This window comes from Colossoma macropomum, unplaced genomic scaffold (assembly GCF_904425465.1).
Source record: "Colossoma macropomum unplaced genomic scaffold, Colossoma_macropomum, whole genome shotgun sequence".
NCBI classification, from domain to species: domain Eukaryota; kingdom Metazoa; phylum Chordata; class Actinopteri; order Characiformes; family Serrasalmidae; genus Colossoma; species Colossoma macropomum.
The window spans coordinates 45111805-45138253 of record NW_023494791.1 but is presented as its reverse complement, the minus strand read 5'-3'; the positions used below and the strand labels follow the sequence as shown (position 1 = coordinate 45138253).

Below are 26449 nucleotides of genomic sequence, written 5' to 3'. Positions count from 1 at the left end.
TGCCCTTTGGACTTGGTTGCTATTGTCTCTGATTTTGGATTATGACCACTTGCCTGTGCCTTCGACCACGCTACTGCTTTTCCCTTTTTGGATTGTTGCCTTGGCTGATCTTTGTCTTTTTCGTGTGCCTTCTGGATCTGAACTCTGCCTGGTTATCGACTACGACTTGGAACTCTGTTTCTACCAGTAAAGCCTTTTCTGTAAGTTACATCTGCGAGCGTCTGACCATGTTTGAAACCTTACACCATAACTCGGTTGCCTCTCCATGTGTGAAATGTTGGGACTCTTTGTTGAGCGGCTAGTGAGCAATGCAGGGTGAAAGGGGAGGGGTGAGAAACCCCTGCTGTAAAAACTACTCACACCTCTCCACAAAGACGATGTGCAGAGACAAAATGGATAACTGTTTTTTTTTTTTCAAACAATCCTGCACAACTGATAAAATAAATACAGTGTTTCAACACAATAATTTAAACATTAATAAAGCAAACAACTATTTTCAATGTAAAGACAATGTTGTAATGACAGAGTTCAGACAGGCCAACACAATCAATTCTAGATAAAAAATGGAGAGCTAGAAAATCAATACCTGACAAACTGTGGAGCAAATCTACACTCACTGAGCACTTTATTAGGAACACCTGAACACCTACTCATTCATGCAATTGTCTAATCAGGTAATCATGTGGCAGCAGTGCAGTGCATATAATCATGTGGATACTGGTCAGCAGCTTCAGGTAATGTCCACATCAACCATCATAATGAGGAAAAAATGTGATCTCATTGATTTTGACCGTGCCATGACAGGCTGGTTTGATTATCTCTGTAACTGCTGGGGCTTTCATGTGCAACAATCTAAAGGCTTCACACATGCAACAAAGAAAAAACATCCAATGAGCAGCAGTTCTGCGGATGAAAACACCTTGTTGATGAGAGAGGTCATAAGAGAATGGCCAGATTCGTTCAAGCTGACAGAAACACTATATTAACACAGATAACCACTCTACAATTGTAGTGAGCAGAAAAGCATCTCAGAATGCACCTCGAACCATGAGGTGGATGGGCTACAACAGCAGAAAACCACGCCGGGTTTCACTTCTGTCACCCTCTGCAGGAATCTATAGGCACAACCTGCCTGTGTCAACAGTCCAGGCTGGTGGAGGTGGTGTAATGATGTAGGGAATGTTTTCTTGGCACATTTGGGGTATTGTTTTTTTTTTAAATTGAGTATTGTTTTGAGAATCGAGGCTGTTTTGAGAGCAAATGGAGGCCCCAACCAGTATTAGTATGGCATTCCTAATAAAGTGCTCGACAAGTGTATGTACAGGATAATGAGTTGCTGAATAAGCAGCAAGTCATTCATGCCCTACCCACATGTATCCGGATAGTTTTGAAAATATAATTTGTTGGGGTTTTTTTTTGCATTTTGGGTCTTTCTGCACACTTTAAATCGCATGTGTCAGGCTCCAGTCCTCGCGGGCCAAAACACTGCAGACTTCAGTACGCTGCCTTATTAAATACACATGATTTAGCTCATCAGCTAATTAGCAAGGCCTTCATGAACTAAATTAGATGAGGATAAGTACTGATCTCGGCAGCACTTTGGCCCGGAAGGTCCCCAGTTTGACATACCTGCTTTAAATGCTGCCTTCTGAAAATCCTGATCCATCATACTGTTAACTTGCACGTGCCTGCTGATGTTTTCACTGAGCATGCAGATAAAAATATGGTAAAAATATGAAATTAAGACTCCTGAAAAGAACAGAAGCTGTCATAAAGTGATTAAGTGACCCTTATTAGTCCCACAGTGGGGAAATTTCACCTCTGCATTTAACCCATCCATGAAGTGAAACACCACATACACACTAGTGAGCACACACACTAGGGGGCAGTGAACACACCTGCCCAGAGTCCACCGTCATATGTTGAGGTTTCTGTGTAACTAAGTAAGCTAACTTTGTTTAATGTGAATTAAAGAAAAAAGGATAGGCCATAAAGCACAAACGTTAGCTAGCACTGAACTAGACTATTACATATGTAAATTCAACTACAGGACAAAATCTCACTCTGTCTGGTTGCACAAACTGAGACTGTACTAATAATCTGTGTATTTGAATAACATATTTAAGAGCTGCAGCTTATCTGAGATAAAGGAGAGCATTGTTGGACTATAATAACTCTGTTTGATCAGTGATCTGTGTGGATAGATAGATAAAGTATTTAGGTTGTAAAAGATCTGTACTTTATACACTGTGAAGACACAGATCTTCTGTCTGCCAGCTTGACCAAACCGACTTTTTTTGATCAATATTCTTGTTGATTGCTACTGTAAAGTTTCATGATGGACAGACTTTTTGGAGTAATTAAAAACATGCACCCTGATACTGTATTCTGTATTCAGTGTTCACTTTAGCTGAGTCTCTATGCTGCCATCTGCTGGTACTCCACCATGGACGTGAAGACTGTCTCTGAGTGTGATGGTTTCTTGGAAAGGAACATTTGAAACTCTTGTCATCCTTAGCTGGATCTTCTGAATTCCATGCTTTGTGCACTGCGGGCATGAAGCAGTTTTGCTTTGGTAGAAGTACAGCAGTATTTTCTGTTGTCATGGAAAACACATACAGTGGGGCAACAAAGTATTTAGTCAGCCACTGATTGTGCAAGTTCTCCTACTTAGAAAGATGAGAGAGGTCTGTAATTTTCATCATAGGTACACTTCAACTATGAGAGACAAAATGAGAAAAAAAAAATCCAGGAAATCACTTTGTAGGATTTTTAAAGAATTTATTTGTAAATTATGGTGGAAAATAAGTATTTGGTCAATAACAAAAGTTCAACTCTATACTTTGTAACATAACCTTTGTTGGCAATGATAGAGGTCAAACGTTTCCTGTAAGTCTTCACCAGGTTTGCACACACTGTAGCTGGTATTTTGGCCCATTCCTCCATGCAGATCTCCTCTAGAGCAGGGATGTTTTGGGGCTGTCGCTGGGCAACACGGACTTTCAACTCCCTCCACAAATTTTCTATGGGGCAGGCCACTCCAGGACCTTGAAATGCTTTTTACAGAGCCACTCCTTCGTTGCCCGAGCGGTGTGTTTGGCATCATTGTCATGCTGGAAGACCCAGCCACGCTCCATCTTCAATGCTCTCACTGATGGAAAGAGGTTTTGGCTTAAAATCTCACGATACATGGCCTCGTTCATTCTCCCCTTAACACAGATCAGTCGTCCTGTCCCCTTTGCAGAAAAACAGCCCCAAAGCATGATGTTTCCACCCCCATGCTTCACAGTAGGTATGGTGTTCTTGGGATGCAACTCAGCATTCTTCTTCCTCCAAACATGATGAGTTGAGTTTTTACCAAAAAGTTCTATTTTGGTTTCATCTGACCACATGATATTCTCCCAATCCTCTTCTGGATCATCCATATGCTCTCTGGCAAACTTCAGACGGGCCTGGACATGTACTGGCTTAAGCAGGGGGACACGCCTGGCACTGCAGGATCTGAGTCCCTCTCGGCATAGTGTGTTACTGATGGTAGCCTTTGTTACTTTGGTCCCAGCTCTCTGCAGGTCATTCATCAGGTCCCTCCGTGTAGTTCTGGGATTTTTGCTCCCCGTTCTCATGATCATTTTGACCCCACGGGATGAGATCTTGCGTGGGGCCCCAGATCGAGGGAGATTATCAATGGTCTTGTATGTCTTCCATTTTCTTACAATTGCTCCCACAGTTGATTTATTCACACCAACCTGCTTGCCTATTGTAGATTCACTCTTCCCAGCCTGGTGCAGGGTTACAGTTTTCTTCCTGGTGTCCTTCGACAGCTCTTTGGTCTCGGCCATGGTTGAGTTTGGAGTCTGACTGTTTGAGGCAGTGGACAGGTGTCTTTTATACAGATAACGAGGTCAAACAGGTGCCATTAATACAGGTAACGAGTGGAGGACAGAAGAGCTTCTTAAAGAAGAGGTTACAGGTCTGTGAGAGCCAGAAATCTTGCTTGTTTGTTATTGACCAAATATTTGTTTTCCACCATGATTTACAAATAAATTCTTTAAAAATCCTACAAAGTGATTTCCTGGATTTTTTTTTTCTCATTTTGTCTCTCATAGTTGAAGTGTACCTATGATGAAAATTACAGACCTCTCTCATCTTTCTAAGTAGGAGAACTTGCACAATCAGTGGCTGACTAAATACTTTGTTGCCCCACTGTACTCCAGGAAAATCACCACAGCCCAAAATCTGCACATTTGTCAGGTCACAATTTATCATGGCTTTTTTGCAGATCATGAAGGAAAAGGCCATAAGATTTAGCAGTGTTAGCATCTACTTTGTGAACTCTTTACAAAAATTAGAAAATTATTCAGCACTGCGACACAAGCTGTTCATTTTAGCCGTGGCCTGGTTAAAAGTTAATGGCCAATGAGCAATTATCTCCCAGAGTCAGCACAATAGTGAGGTTGATGACCTAATGACTAGCATGAAATCTATGCTGGTCTAAGAAGTATCTCCAAAAAGGGAACCGTACAAAGACCAGGAAAAATGTTCTTAACTTTTAATGGAAGCAAATGGAGAAATATATTTTTTCCTAGTACTTTTAGGCGATTTCTGTTGGTCTGTTCATGATGAAGTTGTGACCGAACATAAAGGGTACCTACCGTTTTCAAATTGTGTCAAAAAATAAAAAAGAAGGTTTTTTTCCACAACAGCAATGATATGCTGGCTTTGCTGGTGATCAGCCATGTTGGTTTGTGCTGGGTTTTCTAACAAGGTAGCTACTTCATTTTAGCTTTAATAACCACAGAGGAAAAAAAGACATTTTAAACACAACGCATGACAGCATATGATTAAGCTAATTAACCAGAGTCCTACTGAGTACAGCTCTAGGAGTCCCAGATAGGCAGCATATATCAGTCCAGTGGTTTGTAAAGGTCGGCACCCCACTGATCGTTCGCCACTGCTGGTCCACCCTCGGACCACCTGGATTACTGTCCTCAATGCAAGCTGTAAAAATAAAATGCACAGAGACTTTTATTTTACAAAATAAACTTAGACAAATATTACAAACAACCGAGAAAAAAAAAGGACTAGGCCTGAAATAAAGTGATTTTATTCAAAATGTTGTTGCTGACACTGAGCTGGATTAAAATGATTTACTAAACTAATGTATGAAGTGTAACTAAAGAAAAAGAAGGAAGGAAAAATCAGTAAATTGGACTGAGTGGAAAATGAGTGATGATACATGAAGTTTTGCCTATTACTCTGCTTAACCACCGGTGGGCGGCCCAAAAAACGTTGAGCCAGCTCTGCCGTCAGCCGTCTGACAGTGGTCCACTATCCTCTTGCTATCAGGGTAGATGTCTAGGGTGAATGACTGAATACCATTTCAGTTTTGTTTGTGGTATAAACTTAGCTCTTTTCTACAGTCAAGCTTACTACTATAGCTTGCTAGCTAGGTGAAATGTTGCCTATGCTAGGCCCTAGCACAGCTCAGCTAAATTCCTACAGTCTGCAGAAACAGTTCAGCAGGCTAACGCAACATTGTTGGTCTTGATAAAAACCAGGTCCTTTTTTACAGAATTTTCATGAAGCAGTGTGACTGATAGCAGCATGCAGACATGTAAACGCTATGCCATGTTGACAGCATCTGCTAAAGATTCATGATGATCTAAGGAGAGCTTTGTCAGTTATTTAAAGAGAAACTTCAACTATTATTCCACATAGTTCCACTGTTGAGATGTAAACACAGTCCTTTCAGAATAGTTTGGTGTGTAATGGATCTCTGTAGAGGAACTTACAGACTCAGATTTCTTTACAGTGGTGGTGATAGGAACCAGGGGTCACCATGACTACAACACAATTATAGCCATTTTATTTACTATCCAAAATGACCAGTGAACTTAAAGGAAGCTCTTAAGTTTTTATGTGCGATGTGGTAAATCTCTCAGACTGTGCCATAGCTACACCCCTGTATTGTAAAGCATTGATATATATAAAAATAACGCTAATATATATATTATATATATATATATATATATATATATATATATATATAAAATACGATTTCAAAGCGCCATATTTTTACAACCGTGAGGCGTCTAGGAACCAATCACAATCCAATTGAAAGAGGGGATCATAGAGTTTCTGACTGTCAGTGGAAGATGGCTCCCTTCAGTCTGAGAGGAGATGTGACCCCTGAGCAGAAAGCGTTCTGCGTTCTCCACTTCAATAAGAGTGAATCAGTCATAACTGTGCAACGTGATTTTCGTGGGCAGTGAACCTCCAACAGCTCAGAGCGTTCATCGTTGGTTCCACAACACTGCATCCGAAATCGCACTGAAAGAGCCGTGAGTGCAGCGACACCCGACATGCTCAATCCAGTATAGGATGAATGTGACTATGGCGTTGATGTTGTCTGTACAGCTGGAGGAGGTTCATACTGAGACCTTGTACAATTACATAATACACTTTATGCTGATTTAAACCATTTACAGTTTACTGCATTGTTCTGTAATGATTTACAAGTGAAATGAATCATTTTGAAATCAGATGAATCTTTTAAATCACCCTTTTGAATCAGTCTGTTGGTCCATTCATCATAAAATTGACATATCATAAAGGGACAACTCGCCTCCACAAAATATGTAAAAAAAAATGAAGAGTGCCAGAATGGAGATACAAGATACAGCAGCAGCAGCAGCAGCAGCAGGTATGTATATATCTGGAAGCTTCACTCTGTTTTGTTGGATCGAATCACCGAGCACAAACGAATCGAATCAGTGTAGTGACTCGTCCCTCCACCGCCCCTCCCCACACCCACCCACCCGTCACGTGACTCCGCCCTCCTCTGGGCTCGGTTACGCTTTTTCGCGCGCACACGCGCTCGTGCACACGGAGCGTTGCCCTGTCGCAGCTGTTGGTGTCCGCGGTGAGTCTGCACTCCTCAACACCGCCGCTCCGTGTTTGCGATCGCGAGCTTTCCTCGCTGAACAGCTTTAGAAAGTTAGTCCGCGGGGTTTTGACCGGAATGACTGAGTGAAAGTCGGAGTTTAGTGCTTTAATAGTTGCTCTGAGCTGAAATCTCTGCTCTCTGATCTGACCGCGGCGCTCAGCGGAACTCCAGAACTGCCGGACTTTTAGTTAGTGCTGAGCGCCTTTAAAGGGTCATTCACTGGACATAATGCAGTGAATCAGGAACGTAAAGACATCAATAGAAAGTTTATGATCACCTGTTATGAATCGAATGCACTGTACAGTATCAACAGGCCTGTCTTTTACTCTGTTATAATAATTATTAGTATTATTAGTATTAGTATTAGTATAAGTAGTATTAATAACAGCACAGTGTTTGGTTCTTCTTGTTCTTCTTCTTCTATCTGCCTTGGTCTTGTTGCTGTTGCTGTAAGTGTTATGGTTATTATTAGCCTATTAGTAGTAAGGCAGCTTTTTGTCTTGGTCTTGTTGCTGTTGCTATTATTGTTATTGTTTTTGATTATTAGTCCATTATTATTAATAATGGTAGTGGTCTTAGTGCAGCAGGTGCCTCTCCTTCTTCTTCTTCTTCTTCTTCTTCTCCTCTCCAGTCCAGTTGCTATTATTATTTATGATTATGAGCCTAATATTATCGTATAGTGGCCATAGTGGTGTCGTGTAGTAATGGCCTCCTCTTTTCTTTTTATCTTGTTGCCGTTTTTATTAGATGATGGACGATGATACTGGATTCAAATTGGAATTGGACATGTGTTTGTCATTTGGCTGATATTTCAATATGACATTTGGGGACGTAAGTCCTGAAGAGCTGAACGTGTAGGTGAGGCTGGGTTACTCTGCTAAATATCTGCACTTTATTCATTGTGCTGCATTTGTAACTCTACACAAATGCATGTAATATATGCTGATTTTGGTAGATTCTATCAAAATGTCGTATATTTTGGCATCAGCATCGACAGATCTGGGCATATAAACTATGCATGCGTAATTTTATTACTGTTAGTCTGGTGTTATTATTAATGGAATAGCTTCCACCTGTTTGTCTTCATCATATTCTTCATCTTCTCTTTGCCTTGGTTTTGTTGTTGCTATCATTACTGTTATTATTAACCTAATATTATTAACAGTAGTTGAACTCCAGAAGTGACGCTGGGTTACTGCGCTAAAACACCTGCAGTATAACCACTTTACTGCACTTTGCATTGCCCTACACGCTTATAAACAAGGTTCTTTAAAGGTTCTTTAGTGAGGAAAATGGTTCTTCTGTACAGAACCATGCACTCTCAAAGAAAGCTTTGCATGATTACAGGGTTCTTCAGATTGATGGAGAATGTCCTATAGATGGTCAAAAAGAATATACACACACACACACACACACACACACACACACACACGCTCCAGCTCCCCCGCAACCCAGTAGGATGAGCGGTTTATGAAAAAAGTGTGTGTGTGTGATATATTTTATATATATATATATATATATATATATATATATATATGTATGTGTGTGTGTGTGTGTGTGTGTGTGTGTGTGTGTGTGTGTGTGTGTGTGTGTTTAACATGAAAATCATTTGCATTGCCCAAAATTCTCACTGGTGCCTGCATAGTGTTCAATATTAGCCTGTTGTTATTGCTAATGGCAGCAGTGGTGCAGTAGTCACCTCTTCATCCCATTTAGCGTTTTGGTTGCTTTTAATAGTATATTTATTGCTCGCTGTCATTGTAAAGGTTCTAAGGCAGTTCTGAGGCAGTGCAGATGAGTCTCCATGTTCCTTAAATTTCCTCAGCCTTTTCCTCTCTTTCCCTGGGTCAGAAACGGCAGCGCGTCACTGCCTTCACAGCTGCAAAGAAGCTTTACAGCATCCGCCATCGTCTCAGCTATGGAAACCAGTTACTCTGAGGCAGATTAGAGGAGAAAGTAATGAGGAGTGAAAAGCGTCCAGCTTGGTGAGCGAGCGATGCTCGGTCATTATCAGAGTTTGTCTAGAGGAGATAAGCAGAGCCGATAAGGAGACGGAGGCTCACACACCCGTTACTTTATCTCGGCTGGGTCTGTGTTGCAATCGGACAGAGTAGGTGGATCTTCTCAAATACTTGGCAGCACGTGGACAGAGGGAGGGTCCAGTGGTGAACATTGTTGAGAGAGAAACTGACCCACTGTGGGTCACTTTCATTCATCTTGTTCTTTGCTGTCCTGTAGCTCCTGCAGACACTTTCTGCTGCGACTCTCTCTGTGACACACTGCACTCTTTGTGTGGTTTTACGCATGTTCCGGTTGTTATAATTTGCTGGGCCATCGTCTGTGAGCAGCCAAGGACGGGCTTTTGTTTAACGGCCTTTCCTGTTGAATGCATTATCCAGATCTAGTACACCATGTTATCAAAACAAGCTGTAGCTGAAAAGCCAAAGCACGCTCTTAAAGGAGTGGACAGTGTCGAGTCAGCTTTGTGTCCTGCCTTTGTAGTGGAACCAGAGGAAAACAGTGTTAACCTACAAAAGCAACACAATTATCACTTATAGATACCTAGAAAATACATAATGGATGTTATTATTATGAATAATACATATAGGACATTATGACGACATATATAAAACATGGGACATTATTATTACGTATAGATACTTGCATGCATATACTACATATGGAACATTATTATTATCACAGATGCTTACACAATACATATGGGACATTATTATTACATATAGATGCTACACAGATTTTATATATATATATATATTATTATATATATATATATATATATATATATATATATATATATATATGTAATGTCCTGTATGTATTTTATATACTTACATATATAATACACATATATAATACATATAAGACATTATTATTACATATAGATGCTAATGATAGTGAGCTGTGGTTCAGATGAGTGACAGTGAGTGGACATTTGTGCATGCAGAATTGAAAAACCCACTCCATTCTCACTCCAGCCACCTGACAGTCTCACTCCAGGCGCCTCACCACAGTTGTTGACTCTGTTATGCTTTCATCACACATATTATGTCTTCGTCCAAGACAGACCTCAAACTTTTCTCAGCCTACAGTCACAACATCGGTCCAGCCCTGTCTCCGCTCGTATATCCCAGGGTTTCAGTCACATGATTTTTCTGTTGCGGCCGCCATATTTGAGGCAGAATTTCTGGCTTTGCTGCTCCGCGTGAACGTGGTGAAAGACGGCTAAAATTCCTCTCCTTACTTTGGAAGAGAAAAAAAATGTTACCTCAACAAAGTTGATAAAATAGGCTGCGATCCTTATACAGTTTCCCCCGGAACTCCTGGTCCCATTTTAACTGACGGAAAAGCTACCAAAATTGTGTTTTCCTGATATATTTACCTCATACACAACCCGTCTCCCTATTCTGGAGAATCTCTCAAAGCATTTAAAAGCACAGAAGCCCACCAGCTTTTCACGTCTCATGGTGGTCTCATGGTGTTGCATAAAGAAAAGAAAACTGTCATCATAGAAGGATAATGACTTCAGCTAATTAACACAGATGTGAGCAATGCTGGCCTTTAGATAACTTTAGCCAATGTTAACAGCCGAGAGATGAACAGTCGTCCCCCTAACGGAGCTGCAGACAGCCGGTATAACTTTACTCTCTGTTTCTGATTTAAATGACGTTTGAATGGAGAAACATAAACGTCGGAAAACGACGTCGTGTTTCGACAGACATGATTTTGTAAGTTTGCTGGTGCAGTTAGTTCAGAGTTCAGCTCCAGTCCTGAAACCCCTGCACTGCATAACTGTGGTTTCCCTGGTTAAAACACCTGATATTATTAGCTAATTAATCCCTTCTTGAGCTGAACGAGGTGTGAACAGCAGAGAAACACTAAACTATACAGTGCAGCGGCTCCAAGCCTGGAGGCAAAACACTGAATTAAAGGTCTGTGTGTTTCTTGTCTCTCGGCTTCTGTCGCGTGTCGCAGGTGAATCATTCACAAAGCACAGCAAATTAAAGGCATCGCACAGCGCAGTCACTCCCTGATTCGGTCCTCAGAATAGTGGCAACTATACAGTGTGACGTCATGCAAAACGCAAGAATAGGGAACGGTGAATTGTGTTTAAGTTGAAGTTGCAGTTTATCGAGTTGTCTTAAATTTTAAGTGGAGACATTTAACATAATAACACTGAGGTTGTGAACTGCCTGTACAAGTTAGACTAATCAGATACACCCAAACACCCACAACGGTTTGGGACAGTATGTTCAGCATTCAAACATCAAGCCAGAAAAAGTGGATATGCTGGTCCTCCTGGCCTGTGGCTGCTTGCCAAAGACACTAAAGTACTTGTCTTTAGTTAAAATAATGTAATTGCCAAAAAGAAAGTTGACGTCCTGAAATTCAAATTCAGGGTCTAGAACTCAGTATACAGTTATGAATTGATAGGAAAAATTGCAGTTAGATGTTTTCCCCATGTTGCCCACCTGTACTGGCATGAGAGGCTGTGGGTGTGTGCTGTAGAGAGCGGCTGTCTCACTGTGCTTGTGTTCTGTTATGGGTGAATGTGTACATGTGGACTGGTCATTGATGATCAATTCGTATCAGTTCTTCTCTCAGTACTCCATCAAAAAAGGTTCTGTCTAACGTTCCTCCGTTTATATCTGATGAGCTGCTCAGGAGCTGTCCCGGTGTGGAAAACTTGGTTCCCCAATTAAAAAGATCCCGCTTGGCTGTAGATTTCCCCTGATTGAGCATCTGGTATCTTTCAGGAGGTTGGTGTGCATGGTGCTGAGAGATGGTGAGGATGAGCTGGATCTGGGAGTTGAAGTTCAGGGTGAAGGGCTTTGAGTATTCTGTGTTTGTGTCATCTGACATGAACATGAAATGCTTCAGGTGCGGCCTGACCGGACATCTCGTCCAAGCCTGCCATGAACGACTTAACGTCAACGCTGACGATGCCGGGAGTGCAGAGCGGCCCAGGCCTGTTGCGGCTGAGCCCGCAGTGGCCTTCCTCCCTGTGGCTGCTGCTCAGCCAGCTGCGCGGGACCCGGTGGTTGCGGTGCCTGCGGAGGAGCCGGCCACAGCCATTCCTGTCTTGGAAATGTCAGCTGGGGCTGCTCTGGCCGCGAATGAGTCTTTCCCAGTGGTGCCAACTGAGAGGGAACCCGCTGTGGAAGAGTCTGGTGGTGAGGAGCAGGAGCAGGGGATTCCTGACCCAGGGGAGCAAGATAAAAAGGGAAAGGACAGCAGTACTGAGAACAATCTAGCTGGTACAGCAGTGGAGACAGAAATGGAGGAGGAGACTGTTTTTAAAGTTCCTCATAAAAGAAAGAAGCAGGGCTGAGGGAAGGAGAGTCCAAGAGTGATGGCTCTGACTCAGGCTGGTCTCTGTGCTCTCAAGAAGAGAACATGTGTTTGCTTTGTACTGTTGATAGCATTAGAAAATTCTTGCGGGTCACTAAGGACCAGAAAGGCGTGTTGAAGAGCAGTTGAAGAGAGTTCATTCATTAGGTCAGACATTTCAGGAGGGAAGGGTCTTTCACTGCTTTAGAGATCTACAGACTGAAGAAGACACTGACTAAACTTAATAAAGTAAGCACTGAAGATGAGGTCTGAAATTTTCTGCCTTCTCTGGTTCAGAATGGCCTTTGTTTTTAGTGTTTGTTTCTGTTTTCTGATATTAGAATTGCAAGTTTGAACATTAATGGGGCAAGAGACTGTGTTAAAAGAGTGAAGCCGAAGAAAATTTGTTACGTTTTTAAAAGAAACCCACAGTGATGTTAGTAATACTGCTGAGTGGGCTGAAGAGTGGTGGGACGTAGCTAAAATGCAAATCAAAGTATTCTGTCAGCAGTGCACTCTCAGTGTCACAAGAGACATAGCCAGATCTCTCAAAGCTCTGGAGACTGAAATAGTGTTGCTCCAGAGTTTAGCAGAGACCACAGTAAATTGGGGGTATATTGAAGCTCTGAGAACTAAAATGACTGCATTAGCTGACCTTCTGGGCATTCCAGTGTGTGTCGGAAACGGGTGCTCCTTCAAAGTTCTGCTTCGGTCTAGAGCACAGAAATGGACAGAAAAGGTATATGTATGCTGTGCGCCAGAATCAGGGGATCTCTTATCTGAGCCTTCTGAAATTCGCCAGCAGACTGTCAGCTGTACGAGAGCGAGTGGGCAGAAGCACGAGAGGTGGAGGAGAGGTTCTTCCATGACCACAGCCAGCTCACAAAAGAGTCTGCTGAGATGCTCGATGCTGATCTCTCTCTTTGGTAGCTATATGAGGCTCTTCAGGGCATGGAGAATGGTAGGGCGCCAGGTATTCACGGTCCACCTCTCAAATTCTACAAAGCATTTTGGTCAGTGTTGGGTCAGGACGTGCTGGGTGTTCTTTAGAACAGCGTAAGGGAGCTCAAGAACCTCTGAGAGACTGCATCTCTGGTTTGTCTATACCCAACTGTTCCATTCCTCTGTGTGTCTCAGCGTACGCAGACAACCTCGTTGTGATAGCAAATACCCAGACTGATGGACATTTTAGCTTACATTTGAAATGTTTTTAGGGTTTTATCGTCTGCAAAAGTAAACTGGACTAAGAGTGAAGCAGTTTTAGTTGGGGAGTGGGATGGTGGAGAACCCACACTTCCGGATGGGTTAATGTGGAGAAGGGGTGGTTTTAAATATCTGGGGGTGTATTTGGGGGACAGTACCTGTAGTGCGAAGAACTGGTAAAAGGTCATCTTAGTAAGTGGAAATGGGTTAGTCTCCCAGATGTCCTATCGGGGAAGGGTACTTGTTAACAAATTTGATGCATCATCACTCTGGGCATAAACTGGCTTGTGTGGACCCCCCACCGAATCTGTTGGTGAACCTGCAGGCTGCGCTAGTGAACTCCTTCTGGGATCAACTGCACTGGGTGTTCTACATCTGCCAAAAGAGGAGAGGGGGCAAGGACTTGTCCACCTGACTTGTAGGACCCCTGCTTTCCAACTCCAGTTCATCCAGAGACTTCTCACTGTTCCCTGTGTCTTGCAGGATATTACACACAGTAGCTGGTCTGGGGTTGGACAGAGCTTTGTTTTTAATGAACACTAAAGCACTGGACATAGTCCATAGTTTTTATCGAGGACTTGAACTTTTTTTAATGGAAATAAAAAGGTTGGCTCTGCTTGACACTGGCTCTTGGACTTGGTGGGCATGATCACCCCTGCACTGACCAGAGTCTTGCTGTCCTCGGGAGTCATAACCCTCTGTCGGTTGGTGGACGTTGCAGGATCGGATGTTGCTCAGGTGGAGGACATGGCTGCGAGGCTGAGGGGTGAGATCTCTGCGAATAGTGACTCAGCTGCTCGAGGGCTGGAGGTCAGCCCTCTCTCCTGAGGAATGGGAGCAGGTGAGAGACTACAGTGTAGGGGTTGGTTAGTCCCACGGAGCATGACCCATTCTCAGACATCATCACCACCATGCTGGACTTACAGGACTGTGAAGGCCTCCTTCTGGAGTGTGAGGGGGAGTCTGGAATGGACAGTGTCGTGGAAGCTGCTGTGCAGAGCCTGTGTGAAGGTACTGAATAAGAAAAGACAGCAAAGTAGAACTGACGCACCGTGGCGTGATGTTTTTAATCTGAGTGATGATGTGAAGCCAGAGTGGAGAGCACTGTATAAACCACCATCAACTAAAAAGGTAGCTGACCTGCAGTGGAGGATTTTACACAGTATTATCTCAGTTAACACTTATTTCTGTCCTTTTTGTCCTCAAAGAGAAACTGTTTCACACTTTCATGCACTGTTTTAGGTTCTACTCTTTATTTGAAGTTTCAAAGAATGTTTTTTTTTGTCTGTTAATGTGACTTTTACACTTCAGACCTTTATCCTTGGTTTCAAGTACGTCAAGAGAGAGAAGTCTAAGTGCCAACTGATCAACTTCATCCTTTGGGCAGGCAAAAATGGCCATACATGTCAGTCTAAAAACAAGGTGGCCCATGGTACTGACTGCGATGCCACAAGGACTCTCTAGGCTGGTCAGATCATGGATTTTAATTGATTTTAATTATTATAAGAGCATGTCTGATGGAGTCTTTTGAGGCGGTGTGGTGAGGCTGTGTGTTTGGTGTGTGAGGCTTCACTCCTGAGTTCAGATGAGCCAAACTGTAATTTTGTGTGTTTGGTTTTTACATATTTATAAAGTTTTGTTTTATGACTCTTTTGAAGAAAAAGCTGGTACAATACAGGACTGTCAAAAGTCTCTCTCTCTCTCTGACTGTCTCTCTCTCTCTCTCTCTCTCTCTCTCTCTCTTTCTGACTGCCTCTCTCTCTCTGTCTCTGTCTAACTCTGTCTCTCTGACCGTATCCTTCTCTCTGTCTCTGATTGTATCTCTCTCTCTGTCCAACTCTCTCTCTCTTTCTCTCCTCACTCTCTTTTCGTCTCTCCTCTCTCTCTCCTCACTTTCTAACTCTCTTTTTCTCCCCAACTCTGTCTCTTTCTCTGTCTCTCCACTCTCTCTCTCTCTCTCTCTCTCTCTCTCGCTCTCGCTCTTTCTCTCCACTCTCTCCCTCCCCTCTCTCTCTCTCTCGCTCTCTTTCTGTTTCTCCTCTCTCTCCACACTTTCCAACTCTCTCTTTCTCTGTCTCTCCACTCTCTCTCTTTCTCTGCACTGTCTTTTCCCCTCTCTCTCGCTCCCTTTCTGTCTCTCCACTCTCTCTCATCTCCCCTCTCTCTCTCCCTCTCCCTTTTTTTGTCTCTCTCTCTCGCCCCTCTCTTTCTCTCTCTTGTTTTTGGCTCTGTCTCTTCTCCTTCCTCTCTGAATCTTTTTGAGTCCTTGATATTTTCCTCCTTGTCATTTTCCAGGCAGTAAAGCACTCATCTACTTTGTTCGCCTCTGAAAGCTCAGCTTTTTGTTCTCTCTCTCTCTCTCTCTCTCTCTCTCTCTCTCTCTCTCTCTCTCTCTCTCCCTCTCCCTACATTCGCTCACTCTCTCTCAGACAGTCGAGCTCTTTTCTGAAGCATTGAACTCGTCTTAATTAGGGAAGCTGAATGTGCCGGAGAGCATTCGGGATTAAATGTGAACGTGGGAACGATGGGCATTAACTGTGTGTGGATCAGTCCAGTCTGTATGGTGTGTGTGTGTGTGTGTGTGTGTGTGTGTGTGTGTGTGTGTGTGTGTGTGTGTACGTACGCTGTAGGAATGTGTGGAAAAGACACTTCATCAAAAAAAGTTTTACACAGTTTTCTTCTTTAAAACAACTGTTGTCAAACGACATGTTTGCTATTTGTTGTTTTAGTCAGGAGGAGCTACAAGGCTAATGCAGCTAACAAGTAATAAAAGTATATGTACAGCTTTTAGTGCTGTGCATGTCTAAATCATCACCCACTCACCTTGCTGGCCTTACTGCTATATCTATAATCATACAGTTATTATACTGCGCTCCTGATCTGAAACTCCAGCCCTGGTTTTCCTTTATTCACGTCAGCAGTAATATGCCCTCTGAATGATGGTCACACTGGAGTACGGACACTCAGGAAAAAATCCCCCTTAAAGAAAAAACAGAAGGTGCCTAATAAAGCTTTTCAACACACCTCAGGTCAGCTCTGTGATTTAAAGAGGAAGATTTCTGCATAATTACATGGTTAATGTGTCAACAAAATCATGCAGAGTGGTTTGGTATGAAACGTTTTGTTCTAGCTCAGGGGTCGGCAACCCCAATGTTAAGAAGAGCCATTTTATTAAAGTTTCAACAAAATCTAACCACCTTGGGAGCCACAACATTCATGTCCATTTTGCCTTCTTGGCTGTAAATATGTCTCAGTAGGTGCTGATGTACTAGAATAGACTAAAAAATATAATATAAAACAAAAATGTAGACTTACTTTGCTCTGCTTTAAGCTTTAGCTCAGCTATAGCTGCTTTTTCTCGCATCTCCAGCAGGAAACTTTTCCGCAAAAGTAAAATAGTTTCGTGTAAAACGTCTCTCAAATGTTTGATTCTTTACGAGGCTGAAGTCAGTTCGTCATTCTCCAGCTTCTTATTTGAGGCACCAGAATGTAGCTAAATATGTAGCTAACTGTCTCACCATTTAAGGTGGAACAAGAAAATTCGAACAAGAAACTGACCTCAGCTTTGTGACTTTTGTTTGACAGTTTCTCAGTGCAGATTAAACGTATCAGGAAACCAGCTGGAGTGATTATAAACACAAATAAGTCCATTCAGCTCCAAATTATCAACGTTCATCTTAAATTTTTCTCTTTGCATTTTTGTTCTGCTAGCTAGGCGAGATTGTTGTGTTGCTATGGTAACCAACAGTCTGAGCACTAACCTTCAGGGTTAAAGGGTGAATTAGCAGTTCTACATTAACTTCAGAGTTTAAGACCATTTATTGTTAAACTGTGTTGAACGATCAGCAGAGCTTTATTTTACTGTAAAGGAGGATTATTTTATTTTTACCTACAAATCTGATTCTGCTGTGGAGCCACAACAGGGCAGTGAAAGAGCTGCATGCAGCTCCAGGGCCACACGTTGTCGGGCTCTGCTCTAGAGAGACTTAGAGAGTCAGAATTGTTCACAGTGATGATAAGAACCGGACATCTGAGGAGTTAAATGTCTGAAAGCTCCCTCCCCGTTGTTTTATGATAGTTTTGTGATAAAGTTTTGGCCCAAATGTATTTTAGTATGATGTGTTACTCCAGGGTTATTTGTCTTTCCTTTCAAAACTGCATTTTACAACTGATGAACACAAGCTAACATGCTTTTGTTGGTACTAGCCTTCAACACATGATTCAGCACGGCTAACGCCAGGAACGGCTTTTGTTTACAGTTTATTTTTATGATTTTCTTACCTATTTTGGAAGATGGCAGAGTATGAGGAGGACTTCAAGGAGGTCTCTTTCCAAAATGTCGTAGATCCATATCAATCTGAGCCAGAAAACACAAAGGAGTTGCAGAGGTTTAAAGAAGAGAGAGAGAGAGAGAGAGAGAGAGAGAGAGACAGACAGACAGACAGACAGAAGCAGCCAACCCAGAGTGAATGGAAATTGGTGGTGTCAACAACAAACTACTTGCTACTCCGCTGACCAGTTCATGAGGTAGGACTGTGAGGTATAGGTTTGTTTGTTTTTGTTTTTTTTGTGTGTGTGACCCACTTTGGACTTGGAACTGAAACTACAGGTGTGTAAATCTGCGGCTCTGCAGTCAGACCATAGCTCATTATAGGAAGTTATGGCAGATTTAATCCTGAGACTCTTCGTCTCTCAATATAAGTAAATTTGTTCACAAGCGGATCTTGACCTCTCCAACATGGCCGACGCGCAGACGTATCGCCTCACATAGAGAACAACAGGCAACAGGCTCTTTGAATTCTTTCTCGGCTGTATTTTCGCCTGCACAAGACACTGCATGGGCTAGGGGAGTTTCCGTAGGAGCACTCTTTGCGCTGATGAAATCATGTGCATTTTTATGCGTTCGACTCCCGCCGTGCTTTTTTTACCATCTCTTTTTTTGAAATGATTCGCTCCTGTTAAGAAATCCATTTTACTCAGGTCCTCAGTGTCCATGTGAGGCTATTCCTAACCCCAAAAGACTGGCCATTCCTTTAAGTTCGCCACCTCTCAAACAAAGTGGATTAGCTAAATGGGACGATGCTAGTGTGGTTTGCACTGTTTGTACATCACATTATCAGTTAATTTGTGGCTTTTTAGATGAAAGGAATTATTTTTTTTACTGCTTCCAAATAAATTCACTTGTTCACAACTTGAAATGTTGTGAAGTTGCAGCTTTTTTAGATGTATTTGGAGAAAATTTAAATTTTTGAACGAGTTAAGAGGCAAACTAAATTTGATTGTCTAATGTGTAAAGAAGCTGAACTGCTGAAGTGGCCTTATTAGGATGGAAGCAGGATGTGTGTGTGTGTGTGTGTGTGTGTGTGTGTGTCTGTGTGTGTGTGTGTGTGTGTGTGTGTGTGTGTGTGTGTGTGTCTGTGTGTGCGTGCCCTGTCCTTGGCCTTTTGTTCTTCTTAGGTATGTGTGTCTGGCTCTTGGTCTCTCAGTGGGGCGAAGGTGCTGGTGTGTTAAAGGCTATACATTATACTACTTTTAATAAATGCAAAGCTGCACTGGTCAAGGGAACAGCTGACCAGGGCTAAAGCAGACTAGTGTGCTCTACTCTAGGGGTGAGAATTGCTGTAGGCCCCACAATATGATCACGATAATGGAGCCACGATATGATTGAGTGATTTTTTGTGTAGCGCTGTCGCCTCACAGCATGAAGAGCCTGGGTACGATTCCCCAGCCGGGTGACCAGCGTCCTTTCTGTGTGGAGTTTGTATGTTCTCTCTGTCTATGGGGGGTTCCTCCTAAACTGTGGTCAGGTCAATTGGACACACTAAATTAGCCCTAGGTGTGAGATCACACAGTACTACTCTTCCTTTGTTTTGGATGGAAACAAAAGGGTTCTGTTTTTCAGTGGCCAAGAGGGAAAACTGGCCAATCAGGAATTGGTTTCTCTATGGTATCTAGGTACAGAAAGATACAGAACCATGAAGGCTCACAGAACCCTTTGCATGATTAAATGGTTCTGGAACGTTTTCACAGAATGACTGTTTTATATATATATATATGTATGTATGTATATTAAAAGTTGGGACATTGTGCAGAATGTAAATAAAAATGGAATGCAATGATATGCACTGCAATAGACTGGCGACCTGTCTAGGGTGTATCCTGCCTTCTACCCAATGACGGCTGGGATAGGCTCCAGCACCCCACCGCGACCCAGGAGGATAAGCGGTTTGGAGGATGTGTGTGTGTGTGTGTGTGTGTGTGTGTGCAATGATATACAAATCATGTAAACCATATTTTTAAAGGAAAATACTACAAAGACAACATATCAAATGTTGAAACTGAGAAATGTTTTTTGTTTTTTGAAAAATATGTGCCCATGTTGAATTGGTGCCAACAGCATGCTCCAAAAAAGTTGGGACGGGGGCCTGTTTACCTCTGTGTTTCATCACCTTTTCTTTTAACAACACTCTGTAGGCGTTTGGGAACTGAGGAGACACTGCTGTAGTTTAGAAAGTGAAATGTTTTCCCGGTCTTGTTTGATGTAGGATTTCAGCTGCTCATCAGTTCGGGGTCTCCTTTGTCTCATTTTTCATTTCATAATGCCAAATATTATTAATGTTTGATAGATCTGGACTGCAGGCAGGTCAGTTTAGCACCTGGACTCTTTTAATACAGAGCTATGCTGTTGTAATACATGCAGAATGTGGTTTGTCATTGTCTTGCTGAAATAATCAAGACCTTCCCTGAAGAAGACGTTGTCTGGATGGCAGCATATGTTGCCAAAACCTGTATATATCGTTCAGCTTTAATGGGGCCTTCACAGATGTGCACGTCACCCATACCATGTGCACTAATGCCCCCCTATACCATCATAAGTACTGGCTTTTGAAATGTGCACCGATAACAAGCTGAGTGGTCTTGGCATCAAATTCAAAATGGGCAAATATTTTTCAAAAAACAATAAAATTTCTCAGTTTCAACATTTGATATGTTGTCTCTAGGGTTTAAATGATTTGCACATCATCACATCACATTTTGTTTTTATTTACATTTTGGACAGCGTCCCAACATTTTTGGAAATAGAGTTGTATATAAACACTACAGATGTGTTTCTGTGTCAGCAGAAGATTTGAGAGGAGACGTGTAGAAGAGATGGAAATGTGCAGATGATTTTAATAATCATGTTATTGGCCAAATTTTTGCACGAATAGTGTCTTTTTCTGTTAAAACAGTGTTTTCACTCTTCGTTTCTTTTGCTTTTTCTTTATGTATAAAACCTCACATTAACTAAACAAGTAGCGACTGCACACAGGTTTATTTGCAAAAAAATCTGGGGGACGATATCTCAAAACAGTTCTGCACTGAACTGGGCTGAACCCTCGACCTTAACACGCTCAGCCGACGCCCCTGTTTCAATAACATCAGCTTCAACTGCAAAACTGAGGAGAACAGCTGGAGCGGAAATAAACAGGCATGACTCCGCTGCCCTTTCAAGGTGTTATTGCACCTGTTGATGTGATGTTCTTTCATATTTTAGCTTTATATTCTGGTGGGTGTGGACAAATGACTTTTTTCAAAAGGGGAGGAGGACATTGAGGGAAAAGGTCATTTTCCATTGCATTTCATCAGTCGGTCAAGGCCGTTTATTCATTGCCTTGGTAGCTGTTAGTGGACTGAAGTCAAAAGATAAGTTTTGGTGTCGATGCAATGCCAGATATGACGGTGTGGAAAAATTATAGTCGGGTATCAGATCCGCAGCGTGGTGAGCGTCGGAGTGGATATGCTGTCTAGGTTTACCACGCAGGCAGACGCAGTACCAGTCGGTGTGTGCGCTCCAGTCTAAGGGAACACCGTGTTTCAGATAGTGTCTCATTAACAGAGTTGGCAACGAGTCCCTTAACCTTTACCTGCACTCCCTTTGCTATGGCGACGGTCCAGATCACGCACACACACGCACAACTGACCAAAGACCAGTGACGCTCCAGAAAGAGGCCATAACTGTTTGGGGTTACCATCCCACGTCCAGGCCCAGAGGGCAGTTTCTATGTTTTGAGCGGCAAAGCGTTGGGATGGTGATCTGCATTTATATCCAATAGTCTTCATAGCTTACAGCTTAAATGGTGAGTGAGTGAGTGAGTGAGTGAGTGAGTGAGTTTCAAGATTTGATATGTTGTCTGTACTGTTGTCAAGTATATATATAAATCGGGGTCGACAACCCAAATGTTAAGAAGAGCCAAGTTTTGTCAAGTTTCAACAAAAATCAAACCACCTTGGGAGCCACATGTCCATTTTATTGAAGTAACATTTTACCATCTTGGCTGTAAATACGTCTCAGTATGTGCTGATGTACTAGTATAGACTAAAAATATAATATAAACATTATATAAAATTAGCTCAGCTATAGCTGCTTTTCTCGCATCTCCGGCAGGAAACTTTTCCCAAAAGTAGAACTGTTTCTTGTAAAATATCTCTTAACATTTGACTTTTTACGAGGCTAAAGTCGCTTCTCATTCGCCAGCTTCATGTTTGAATTTTCCTGTTCCACCTTGAAAGTACCAGAATGTAGCTAACTATGTAGCTAAATGTTGCATCGTTTAAGGGGGAACATGAAAATTTGAGCAAGAAGTTGGCAAACGCAAAAACTGACTTCAGCTTCATGACTTTTTAGTGTTTGACAGTTTCTCGGTGCAGATTAAACATATCAGGAAACCAGCTGGAGTGATTATAAATGCACATAAGTCCATTCAGCTCCAAATTATCAAAGTTCATCTTAAATCTTTCTCTTTGCCTTTTTGTTAGCTATTAGCTAGGATTGTTAAATAGGGATTGGCTGTGGTTGTTCTAGATAAGGCCACATGGTAAAGTTAAATAGGGACTGACTATGGTTGTTCTAGATAAGGCCACAGGGTAAAGTTAAAAAGGGATTGGCTATGGTTCTAGATAAGGCCACATGGTAAAGTTAAATAGGGATTGACTATGGTTGTTCTAGATAAGGCCACATGGTAAAGTTAAAAAGGGATTGGCTATGGTTGTTCTAGATAAGGCCACATGGTAAAGTTAAATAGGGATTGGCTATGGTTGTTCTAGATAAAGCCACATGGTAAAGGTAAATAGGGATTGACTATGGTTGTTCTAGATAAGGCCACAGGGTAAAGTTAAATAGGGATTGACTGTGTTCTAGATAAGGTTGAAGTGAGGTTACAGTGCAGAAAAAGATTCTACCATTTTTGGCTCTGATGGTTTGGAAGGTTCTGATGATTTTGTCAGGCAGAGTTGTAATAGTGGTAGTTAGAGTAGCTGTAGAGCCAAACCTGACACTAATGTGTGATGAGGCTCCGACTGAGTCCTCACTTATTTCTACTTTCTTCTTTTTTAAACTGTCCATTTTTATAACGGTCAGAACTGTCCATTTAGGTTCGCCTTCTTCTGTTTGTCACTGTTACTTTTCAGTGAAGTAAAAACAAATGCATGCAAAGCTTTGCGTATAGCCACAATAGCTGTTTTCTCTGCTGTTCTCATAAAGGCTGTAACCTGTAAGTGGAAGGATTTTGATGACATTTTTTTAAATAAAATAATTCCTATAAAGTACATTTTGGAAGTCATAGTCCCATTATAATCTCAACTGGTCTACTGGCCAACTATCAGTGACCTGAAGCGACCTAAAACCCCTAATCAATCACCTGAGTCACCTGATCACTAGAAGCATTGGTTAATCTCCTCTGACAAAAGATTCATTTGGGTTTATTTAGCTTCCGCATTAAGCTTTATGCTCATTGGTATCAAGAGCATCACCAGAATAAAGATCGGACTATTGTTAAAAGCTCATATTGAAGACTAAGAAAGTCTTTTGCAAAGCAACAAATAAAATATGATTGTTAAGATTTTTTACAAACATTTTTCAAAAGCTATTGAAACTTTTTATTCTAATAAAATCATTGCTGGTTCTTAGATGTTTCTACACACTGCTAGAAATAAAGGTTCTGTGCAGGTACATCTTTTATCATCAAGGTACAAACAATGGAAATGTTCCCTCAAAGGTACTACAGTGGTTTTAAGGTCTGATTGTGAACCTTAAATAAGTTTTTCCAGGTGAAAAGTTCGTATTTGTATCTTTTCATAACCGAATGTTTTAAAACAGAACAGTAAAATAAAAGCCTGGAGACGAGACGGGGTGTGTGGAGTCAGTACAGCTTAGAACATATCATTTCAGTGGATTATGGATCAGTTATGTTCCCTGACTAAAGGTACTGAGATGGACCCTTGAGGGTCCCACCCCAGTGGCATGATTTGGCTTTGTCCTTATGGACTCCAGGCCATGGACACCTGTACAAATCTGCATTTGTAGAATGACCCCTCATATGGTTGATGAGATTAGTAGCCTCAGATTCAGAGTCTCAGTTATTACACTCTTAAAATTAACAGAGCCATAAAGGTTTCTTTGCAGTGATGCTGTAGAACTGAAAAGCTGTGATTGCTGTGATGTTCAGGCTGGACTTTGTGTTGGACTTTGAGCTTGCTAAGTTGCAGGGTGCAACCGCGCAGGCTACATTTGCTGAAAATATCCCAAATTGGCAGCTCTCAAGCCAAAGTCTTTATGATGGGTGTGTGAGAGTAGATCCCCAGTTATACATGTTATTTTTTGAGACGTAGATTTTTTTGTATGCCAATATTAGTTTTTCTAAGAAAGCAAGAATATTTCCCCCTCAGGTTTACTTTTGAAGAAAGATATCTGGATGAAAAGGTCAAAGACGTAGGTTTGTAGACTCTTGTGTTCTTACCAAAGTATATTAAACCCTGTGCGGCAAATTTGGACTGTCAGAATTATAATTACCTGATTAAGCGACCTGAACAAGATTTTGAACTGCAGTTTTGAATAATGCAGCTGAACACTGAACACATTTGTTTTCTTCAGTCCAGCTCAACAGATTCATTTCAGACAAATAAAGGTATTAATATTATTCATTCTGTATTGACAAGTTTGATTCTGCACTTTTGGCTTTTTCTGTTTGTTTCTCTGTCAAAAATGTAGAAAATATGTAAAACTGTACACACAACAATAACTTCATCAAATGTATATTATAATAGAATATCCTCTTCTGCGTATGGTATGGACTGCAGTATCACTTCTCAAGACAATCTTTTAAATATTAATAAAATAATACTTACTTTTAATACACCTTAAACGTATGTATATATATACTTACATATAATATGTATGATATATATATATATATATAGTCAGATTTTTTTCTTGGTAAATTCAGCCAAGCAAGCTTTCTCATTGGTTAGGACTTCAGTAGCTGGACTAAAGACCAGCACAGTTTGGCAGTTCCCCTAATCAAACACACTGTCTAAACCTGGATGAATAACAAATCAGTTGAATCAGATGTTTTGTGCAGGGAAATCACCAATCTCTGCTGGACACGGGCCATCCAGGACCGGAGCTGTGCACCCCTGCCCCACGCATTAGATTAACTATCAAACTAATTTGGCACTGAAGGACAGAGGAATCAACCAATCCTGTTTTGAGTTACAGTGGTACCAATTCTGTAAGAAAAAAATTCTGGAAGTTCTAGATACGTCACTGACTGTGAATATGAGCCATAGTCTAACCAGGTTTCGGTTAGTTCCTAGAAATAAAAAGCAGCGGCGGCAGCTCTGTGTAAGGACTCTTTACTGAAAGATATATACAAGTTCAAATATATGTTCATGTCTGTAAGATGCTTCTAATAAAACATATGGAATGTCTTTTACAAGCTTCAGATGTCTTTATTTAGTCTAGATCAGCCATTGTGCACCCTGTTAGCTTAGCACTAACAAACCATTGGAAATTCTGTAGGGACATGCAGTTTTTGTGGGGACAGAGTATTTTTGTTCTCTGATCTCTTTTTTTTACCTGGTTTCAACATTTATGGCCCGAACTGAAGGGCTTGCTCTAATAGTCTCGGTTCTCCGCCGCCTTCTACATATTTTTCCTCTGATTTCTTCTTATCCCCACTGTCTCTCACCCTAATGCCATCCTCACACTCACCCTTATAATATAGACTCATTATTCCTCTTTTCCAGGATTTTAAGTGTTTTATTTCTGAAAGACAAGAGAAGTTTTGGTTTTTCTACCCCAGCCATAGCTGGCACCCCCAAAATGGAAGCAGGGAGAGTGGGGCACAACCTAACACATTATTACTGCAAAATAATTTTAACAGTATTTAAGTTGGAATAATTATGTTTTCATGCTAGCAACTTATACATCTCTGCTACAAACGAACACTTGGACTTTGTTTCTAGCTCCTACCGTTCAGGTACAACTCCACCCGAAATGACGGGAAGTGCAGTGTTGCAGTTTAGCCCATGGATGGGTTCACTGTAACAGACAGAGGGTCAGTTTAACACTCGCTAGTCTGATGAATCAGTGCAAACAAAGTTAATTCAGTATGATTCTATGTTGTAAGAAATAAATATATTTTCCAACCAAACTGCATTATATGTGATCATACGACAGACACATGACATTTTAAATGAAATCTGATATGAGACTGTGTGTCACACCATGACAGGTTTATTTTTGTGATGGATAACAAATAAATACATCATATATCCGTAAAATATGAATCATTGTTTCGGAATAACTACAGCAAGATTTTGCTGCAAAGATACTAATAAAGTAGAAGAAAATCTCTGTTTTCAGATGTTTGCTCTTTTTCATCGTAAAATCTGTGTAAACATATGGAACAAAAAGACAAAATTGACTGGATCTGTCTTTGTTTACTAAAGGTGGCTTAGTTGCAATTGCGTGTAAGAACTAACCCCGCAGAACGGAGGCTGTACTTAAGCTTGACTAGCACTTGCTGTGAGCTTGTCAGCTGCTTCAAAAGGTTCTACATTGTCGGCAACCAGATGATGATTAAAGTGATATAACTTGGATTTTGTGATTTACACAAAAAACTCAGTAAC

General features: G+C 41.5%; 1 protein-coding gene across 6 annotated transcripts in view; it reads left to right on the top strand.

Annotated features, from left to right (window-relative positions):
• The first annotated feature begins 6846 nt into the window (after positions 1 to 6846).
• Positions 6847 to 26449, top strand: part of esr2b (estrogen receptor 2b) — a 58684-nt gene continuing 39081 nt past the window's right edge. The window contains exons 1-2 of one of the 6 annotated variants that reach the window (XM_036575144.1): positions 6867 to 6922; positions 7694 to 7800. The gene's annotated coding sequence lies outside the window, so the exon portion shown is untranslated. Of the gene's footprint in view, positions 6923 to 6962; positions 7396 to 7693; positions 7805 to 14459; positions 14630 to 20504; positions 21619 to 26449 lie in introns of those variants that run through there. The other 5 variants (XM_036575141.1, XM_036575142.1, XM_036575143.1 and 2 more) reach the window with 5 other exon arrangements.